This window comes from Cydia splendana, chromosome 1 (assembly GCF_910591565.1).
Source record: "Cydia splendana chromosome 1, ilCydSple1.2, whole genome shotgun sequence".
In the NCBI taxonomy this organism is placed as follows: Eukaryota; Metazoa; Arthropoda; class Insecta; order Lepidoptera; family Tortricidae; genus Cydia; species Cydia splendana.
In genome coordinates this window covers 29,030,441-29,039,688 of record NC_085960.1, presented here as the reverse complement: position 1 = coordinate 29,039,688, position 9,248 = coordinate 29,030,441, and the positions used below count along the sequence as shown (strand labels likewise).

Here is a 9,248-nt window from a genome sequence, read left to right as displayed (position 1 = left end):
TCATCGTTTTCGAATTCTGCACTCCCTAAAACCTATAAATCGACATCCGTGACGACGCAAGTTATCTTTATTTTCAGATCTAACAAATTGCTACAGAATACAAAGGACAAAAAAGAAGCGAGGAGGTAATGAAACAAGCAAAAATACAGATGATTCCTCGACGCAATTGGGTGATTCTTAAATTGTGTCCAGATTTTTTTGTCATAAAAGTTTTTATTTTTCACATATTACTCTCACAAGTTCCGTGACATTTCGACCTTGTAATTTTTTAAGTAAATGTTTTTGTTCATCTATGAGGATCTCACTAGAATAGTATAATCAAGGTATGTTTATATTTGATGAATGAAATAGTAACGCAAAAAAAAATATATATTTGTGTCTTATATTCCTGCCGAAGACTTTTATTTTACATTTTCCTTCTACACAAGTTTGGCCAAGTAATAAGAATTTAGGGCTCTCAATTTTATTTTGACTTCTACAACAGTAAAGCTACGAGGCCATGTTTGGTATCGTTTTCGTATAAATTCGCAGTACCAAATTTAGTTAAGGTATCACATTGACACCATTCCGAAGTAAAAACATATAAACTTATTAAAATACTTTCTTTTAAACTCCTCTTCACGCATAAACTGCTGAACAGTTTTAATTTAAATTTGGTACACATATATTTTGAGACCCGAGACAGGATATAATAAGTTATCTCAAAAATCATCCTTTAAAGGTGTGAAATGAGGTGTAGGGGGGAATTCAGAATTGACTTCTTGAAGTTAATACTGTTTAAGTTTAGGTTTGAAGTCATGTTTTTTCATCATTTTTAACTAAATCAAAGATGTAGACCATCCCAAATTTCATATAAATCGGTTCAGCGGTTATTGATTTTCCGTACAAATTTCCACGCCACTTTTCACACCTTCAAAAGATGATTTTGGTTATAAGATCTATCCTATGTCCTGTTCCGGGACGCAAACTATTTCTATACCAAATTTCAACGAAATCGGTTCAGCGGTTAAGCGTCAAGAAGAGTTTCAAAAAAACCGGCCAAGTGCGAGTCGGACTCGCGTATTAAGGGTTCCGTACATTAAGTCCGACTCGCGCTTGACTGCACATTTCTAATAGGTTTTCCTGTCATCTATAGGTAAAGAACTATTTTGTGTATTCAGACGGACATACATACAGACGCACGAGTGATCCTATAAGGGTTCCGTTTTTTCCTTTTGAGGTACGGAACCCTAAAAAGATTTATTTTTATTTAGTGGAATGGTGTCAATGTGATATCTTAAATGGATTCAGCACCCCAGATTTATACGAAAACGATACCAAACACGGCCTAGCACCTTCACTGATATAGATATATCAAGATAAAATTGAGAGCCCTAAATAAACTTTCAAGAGCGGATATCTCAAAAACTATTCAACATATCGAAAAAATTGACGGAATAAACTTGTAACAAATTAAATTAACTTTCATTTTGTATAAGTGGCCATGTCGCTGAGATGCATAGTTTCCGAGATATAATCGAAAAACGGGAAAATGTGACCTTCAAAGCCCCCTCTCTCCCCCCCGCTCAAGGGCTACGGCCGGGGACTTTTGATATGTTCACCTCCTAACTTGTCAAACCGAGTTACGCAGTCAAAAATTGTGTTCCGAGCATTTCCCTCTACAAGTTTTGGAGCATTCGTTGCCTGACCTAAGTAGCTTATTGAATTTCTTTAAAAACTTTTCTGTAAAAGGTTGACGGGTGTTGGGTGTTTATATGGTTTCGGTCGATTATTATCATTTGCATTGCCCATGATGACTTACTAGAATTACGAGCACACGAGACACTAATAGTAGTTTGACAAACCTTGGTTTTCAAGAGGTATTTTATATTGACATTTGCTGTCACAAATTTGCTGTCAGATTTAGTCGCAAACCGCACGCAAAGTGCACACAAATGTGTCGACACCTTGTTACGGAAAAGTGTAGACACGGCGACGACACTTTGTTTCGAAACAATTCTAGACACATTGTGTGGACTCTGTTACGACACATCTGACATTTAGTTACCACTTTGTGATTCTGCGACTGGAATGGTTATATGGGGACCTCTCACAAACAGCTTTTTGGCCTTCTAAGCTCTTTTAGCTCAATAACCCCTTGATCGGGCCTGCTCATAATTTAATGACTAAAATATAATGCCCTCGACTACACGTTAACCCAATTTCATTTGAATTAGAACAAATTTACTTAAGTTATTGAGTATCAAACTATCTTCTGACAGTTCAGCTTAAAAACATCGAAATGCCGGGACGTGCCGCTAGCCAGCCGCGTGTTCAAAGTCGAATGTAAGAACTTCGCTTCGCTTTGCTCGCTCGTTCCATTATTTTATCATATTTAGGCACGTTTGATTGAATTGGAGAGTAATTTGGTTATGGGACTGTACAAAGATATATATTTTGAGTTAAAGTTCTAGGCGGCATCCGCGTCACGGCGGCAGACAAGCGGCCCACAGCTGACTGACTGGCATTATCTTAGTTAATAGGTACCTACATCTTAATGTACGCCTGAGGCACACGTGAACACAAGATGTAGGTCGAGGCAACATGTCATTTCTGGACTCTAGCTGACAACGCGTATTAAATTGTTTAATACCTACAATAGAGCCAATCTCAAAAGAACTTAACCTACTTATAACTACTATCTTAGTTTTTCAAATTGTAATTTTTGAATCCTCGGTTATATTGCATCGTAATTTCGGGGTATGTATCAAATCCATCAAGGTTAAAGTTTACTAGGTAGTACACATTTTTGTCTATCACTACCAAACTTATATTAGCAATTTCAACTTCAACAGCATTACTGCTGCAGCGTTGCTGTAACACAGAATAAACAATAGTACTAGGTACAGAAGATTCACTCCCGAACAAAACGCGTCTGTTACGATTAGGACAAATATGACCGCTAGGTAGCGACAGCGCCACGCGCGGCTTATGGCCAGTCACCAAAATTGGTGTGGGACAGATGTACTTTTAGCTACCTGTTACAAAGCGACGAAAGAATAGGTCCTATTCTTACGAGCTTTACGAATCCTGAAAAACAAAATACCCGAACTCATCAAGTAATTAAAAAAATCATTCATCTTAAGCAACAAAGAAATAATATTTGCTCAATATCCTACCATCTACAACAAATCCTACAACCGATTTTATAACAGGTAAACGCATAGAATAGCAAGTCCCATTTTTGTGTAAGTATTAACAAAATATCTTGTTACTGTAATTATGCAAACATTTCTTTCCGCGTAGGCCCATATTTAGTCTGCCATCTTATTCCGTTTGTTGCTAGGATCAAACTAGACAGTTTCAGCCATTTCCTGGATATATATTTTCCATGGACATTAGGTACAAAGGAAAACAATTAGTGGAAAACGGGAACGGGAAAGATGAGATCCGTTTTCTACGTATATCAAGCCTCAGCCCGAGGCGCCATTTGCAAAGTCTTCAGAGCTAAGGCTCGTAGCTAACTAGTTTATTTATTTATTTATTTTAATCTTTATTGCACAATACATGAAGGTACAAATGGCGGACTTAATGCCTTAAGGCATTCTCTACCAGTCAACCAATGGGTCAAACCAGAAAGATTAAGTAGGTGCAGTGTCTTTAAAGTAAATGAATTTGTAACCAAGACTATACATATATGAATATAAACTATGTTGATAAACTTACACATATACTTAATACAAATAAACCTACATAGATATTATACATATTTATATACCTAGTTATTGTTATATAACCAGTTATTGTTTATAACTAGTTATTGTTTTATCTCTAATATTTAGAATACGATTTAATCCCGGAACTGATAATTTTTGTGAAATTGTAGGTACAAACAGCAACAATCCTAACTGTACATCGTTGGACCTTATTACAACAGGCATAAGGCCTACCGATGTACAGTTAACAGTGTGGGCGATGGTACGTTTAAATTTAAACAAAATATGTTTACTAGGTACAAGTAAACTACTTTACTAGTAGTATTATAGTACCTCAACGTTATTTTAATATTATAGTAAATATTATTGTCTTTGGTCTATAGTAAATGTTTGGGTATGTGTGAAGTCCTGAACCAATTTGCAATTAGCACGCAGATAATTATTTTGTTCAAAATTTGTATCAATACTTTTTCCTTCTCTCCCTCAATTTACTGCCTAAACGGGTGAAACATGGGCGTACGAGGACACGAGGACATTAAATAATGGAAACGAATGAAACAGTAGCTATTCGATCATCTGACTACTCAACGAATCTGCAGAATCCTACACTTACACAGCGTATGTTCGTTAATACGAACTTCTCAGTGAATTACTAGACTTGTTTTTTTTTTATATGTAATTACACAGTTTGGTCGACGCAGTGACCAGCGACTGCTTTTTTTGTGAAGGGATTGGTGTCGTGGCCGAAAGGGCCACGTCACCACCAAGAACGAAAGGGAAAGGAAATTTACATAGATAAGGAATAGAGAAAAGCAAAGAATAGAGAAGAGTACTAGACTTGTGCTTACGCGGAATCGAAACATTCCGCCCACCAAAAATATTTTTAGATCTTAGCAAAAAAAAAACTTAACTTATCCGATGGTTGGAATATACTCTTAATTACGCTGTTTTAACAGATCTAGAAACGATACTTAATGTGGTATACTTTGAAAGCTGATACTAAAGTAAGCGATAGAAACAAGAGCTCTAGACTATTTGGCCTCAGAGCGATACATTAAGTACGTTCGTGATTAGTGCACGCCACTCGGATAGCTCGCTCCGCTTAAACCTGCTTTTATTTCTTTTATTCTCGTTTGAAATAGCAACTACAAATGTCCGTATATCTTGCTATTTAACGTCTTCTAGGGTGATTGCTGCAGTTAGAACATTAAGAAGAAAATGCTCATTGGATATAAATCTTTTAAGTAGAATATGGTTAATCTATTGTTGGCTCATCAAATGCTTTTAAAGTTGCGTCTTGCGTCCTAAAGCACAAATTATATAACAATTCCCCTAAAGGAACTTGAGATTTCCTGGTCTAACGAATTCAGGAATAGACACTTTTTTGTTTCAAAAGCGATTAGCTACAATTTTGTGTCTCAATTAAATAAAACACACGTTTTCTTTGGTTTAGATCGTTACAACACGATGTAATGAACTTCATTAAGAACTTAAGTTTCTGATCCATATAAGGTCTAAATGATTATTACAGAATGCATTACACTAGACGATAACTGATAATTAATTAACGATAACGATGATGCAAATTTAAAATTTATCATGTATTTTAAAGGAGCTTTAACTACAACACAACAAAAACACACGAAACAAAGGCGCGAAGCGACGATTTCTTTAAAATTTACTGTAAACTGCTTGTTTCGACTCGGCCAGAATTCTAGTCGCGATTCCGTACCACGGATTGTTAACACGGACAGGAAAAGTCGTCGTTGAAAAATTGCGGGACACTAGACGCCGTAAACATGTCTTTTAAATCCTGCTGCGTATTCGTATTGGATACGCGAGCGTGGGCGAAACAATTAGGTTTGGTTAGAATCTGTGCTACTTTATATTAAAGGAAAAAAATGGAAAAATTTACGCTTCCGGCAGGACTTGAACCCGCATCCTCCACAATCCGTGTGTTGCTCTTAACCAACTGAGCTACGGAAGCCTTAAGTCCTGCCGGAAGCGTAAATTTTTCCATTTTTTCCTTTAATATAAAGTTTGGAATATCGCTCGCAGACGTATCTGCTTGTTAAAAAATTGGTTCTGTGCTACTTTTAAATAAATGTGCAAATGCAAAGGAACACAGATTCTGTTTGGATATCTTATTTCAAGAAGTGGCGTAGGCGCTTATTTTTAAGGTCTCGTACCCTTGTAGGAACAGTCACCTGCAATAATATGTTACACAACGAAGGCCGCAAACATATCTGACACAATCTTATTTGTAGAACCATAAGGACTTATTATGTGCAGGTGACTGAACTAGTTTTCCATCTGTTCGTAAATAACTATTATTATTAAAATGCTAGAGTTTTTATCACCTTTGCTGCGGCAATAGGGGATATTACTACAATGTTCTGCCGCCAGAGTGCAGCACTACCAGGCGTGGCTCACTCCGCGATTTCGTCGCTTTGCTACAGGTAGCTAAAAGTACATCCGTTCCTCCCCAATTTTGGGGAAAGCCATAAGCCGCGCGTGGCGCTGTCGCCACCTAGCGGTCATATCTGTGCTGATCGTAACAGACGCGTTTTGTTAGAGAGTGAGTCTTCTGTACCTAGTACTATTATTTATTCTGTGGCACTACCGACTCTAGTAAATTCATAGACTAACTTATACATACTGTGCCTTAAACTGTTTTTTGACAAGTTTTCACAGGCAATAAAATATGTCATTGATGCAAATTTAGTTATCTGCCTCTTTATCGCTCGAATATGCAAGAGTTATAGAGAGATTAGATAACGAAATTTCGATTTTCTTGTTCCGCGGTAGGCCATGTGATGTGATTGACGTGACGTGTGATGTGTCAATGTGGTTTCTTTACTGTATGTGCCACAAAGGTGCCACCTACGCAGAGCTTTGCCTAATATTCCCTATTAGTGCGGCAACTCGTAAATTATCCATACATTGCATATGGTCTTTCGACCCCATCCCGCAGTGAACGTGTTGAGCCACGCTTCAATAAAAGTCGCAACTAAAGACACTCTGAAGTCTTTCAAACGAAAGAGTTGTCAAATTGAGGCAAGTTCTTTAGATTTATACTCATAATGCCCCAAAAACACCAGGTGCCCTGCACCTTCGAATCGCGCGTACTCTGCCAGAGATTGAAATTACACTGAAACCCTCACCTAGCGAAACAACACCATTTCAGTACAGCTAACTCCATCTTTCCTTATCCAACACGTACAAATAAAAAAAGGACGGATTTTTTTTAGCGCAATGGCCTGAGAATGTTAAGCCACGTTTTATTTATTTCACTTTACATGCGCAACAAACTTTGATAATTCTTTCTCACACAATAGGCTGGAGGATTACCGGGGTAAACCGGTACGATATAATTAAAACACCTTTTGTGTACGGAGAGCTTACAGGAATTTCAGTTTGTGTTGGTCATCGGATTTCATTTACCTAGAATTAGGTATGGTATGAGCATTCCTTGTTAAGTTAAGCGCTGATGGCCTAGCGGTAAGAGCGTGCGACTTTCAATCCGGAGGTCGCGGGTTCAAACCCCGGCTCGTACCAATGAGTTTTTCGGAACTTATGTACGAAATATCATTTGATATTTACCAGTCGCTTTTCAGTGAAGGAAAACATCGTGAGGAAACCGGACTAATCCCAATAAGGCCTAGTTTACCCTCTGGATTGGAAGGTCAGATGGCAGTCGCTTTCGTAAAAACTAGTGCCTGCGTCAAATCATGGGATTAGTTGTCAAGCGGACCCCAGGCTCCCATGAGCCGTGGCAAAATGCCGGGATAACGCGAGGAAGAAGAAGATGAGCATTTCTTGTTAGTGGTGCGCGAGACACATTACATATATAATCTAACTTAAACTATGGCTGCTGAGGCATGAAGCGTACCAGACAGAAATTCCCTATATTTCCGGGGGAAATTTCCCAATGCTACCGAGAATATTATCCCAAATATTTGACCCTTTTAGAAATATCGCTATTCCTTGGTCGGTCCCATAGCAAAAAGTGTTCCATATTCTCTGCGTAAAGTAGTCACCTATAAAGGATGACTCACGCTAGACCGGGCCGGGGCCGGGCCGAAGCTTCCGGTGCTTCGTTTTATGTAGAAAGCACCACGTGATCACCGATCAGCCGTCATAGAAAATGACATATCGGACGCCTTGGCCCGGTCTAGCGTGAGTCATCCGTAACCCAGTAATGTAACTTAACTACTGTGTCAGTAATAGCCAGTACGGTTACCATCAGTTTGTCACTGACATAAACGCCGTCGAGAACGTAATTTACTTTCTATACGTCCCGTTTGCACTAATATGCGAGTGCGAGCGAGATGTATAGAAAGTAAATTACGTTCTCGACGGCGTTTATGTCAGTGACAAACTGATGGTAACCGTACTGTTCACTATTGCCTAAGATACCTACCTATCGGGTGCTGAAAGTAATTCATAAAGTAGCCAATTGACCATGCAGTTTTGCGGCTGAGTATAAATCGTATTAATAGGGAATAATATACTTACCGCCTTTTAGCAGTATTAATTATCTAGTCAGCAGTGACGGTGACTTGAAAAATTATCGAGACTTTTTTATAAATCTTACAATGAATACTATGCATTTACATTTTGAATGTTTAATAGCCATAGGACAAATACGAACGAGAGTAAATCTCTAAGGTGTATTCGGGTATTACCGAATGTCGGATAATTCCGAAATTCAGATGAAAATCACCCTTAATTCCATCATAATAAAAGTCTCTTTCGGAATTATCCGACAGTTTTCGACATTCGGAATTACCCGAGTAAACCTTACTGTCAAAAGGTCGATTAGGTATTAGATAACTTATTAAAACCATTAGTGACCCCAAATCTTGAAGTTCGCTTTTGTTATTACCTTCTATTCATGGTATAATAATATACTCCGCCTGATACTCCATTCCCGTCTTTTCTAGGTCACCTAACTGACACAAGCCTACGTCATCATGCGACAGCGCTATATGATAATATGCGATAGCGCTATATATAGCGGCCATGTTATTGTGACGTAGGCCTGTGTCACTCTGGGAATAGAATACCATGTCTTATTAGACTATGCCTTCTATTAAAGTTACTTTTGAGCCACAACACAACTGAGTAAATGTTTAATGAGTTACTAGATCAGTACCTTACTTATGAGTACCTATCTATGAGTTAGACCGGGACCCAAAGGCATTACCTACTACTTGTTGTAGGTACCTAATCTTTAAATCTAGGAACTGCTTAGTTACAAACACAAACGTTTATTTCTTAGAAACAAGGTTACAATGATGGTCAAATTACAATAAGTTATGCCTGAAATGCATTTATTTTAGTTACAAATTGATTAGAATCTAGACAGAATTATGTCTAATTAATCATTTCAAATACTTGGCTTGATTTTCACATGTATGTTTTGGGTGGAATATAGGAATTTATATAACTAATTGTCATATTACTCAACTGTTTTATAGTCTTTATCTGAGGATTAAGAATGTCGGTCTATTGAAAAATTCGAATGAAATATTCAAGTAGTAGGCAGTC

At 37.8% G+C, this 9,248-nt stretch overlaps 1 non-coding gene across 1 annotated transcript; it reads right to left on the bottom strand.

Moving 5' to 3' along the window:
• Positions 1–5,609: 5,609 nt before the first annotated feature.
• On the bottom strand, positions 5,610–5,682 carry Trnas-gga (transfer RNA serine (anticodon GGA)). Its single transcript has one exon. It is a non-coding gene; the product is annotated as a tRNA-Ser (tRNA).
• Positions 5,683–9,248: the final 3,566 nt, after the last annotated feature.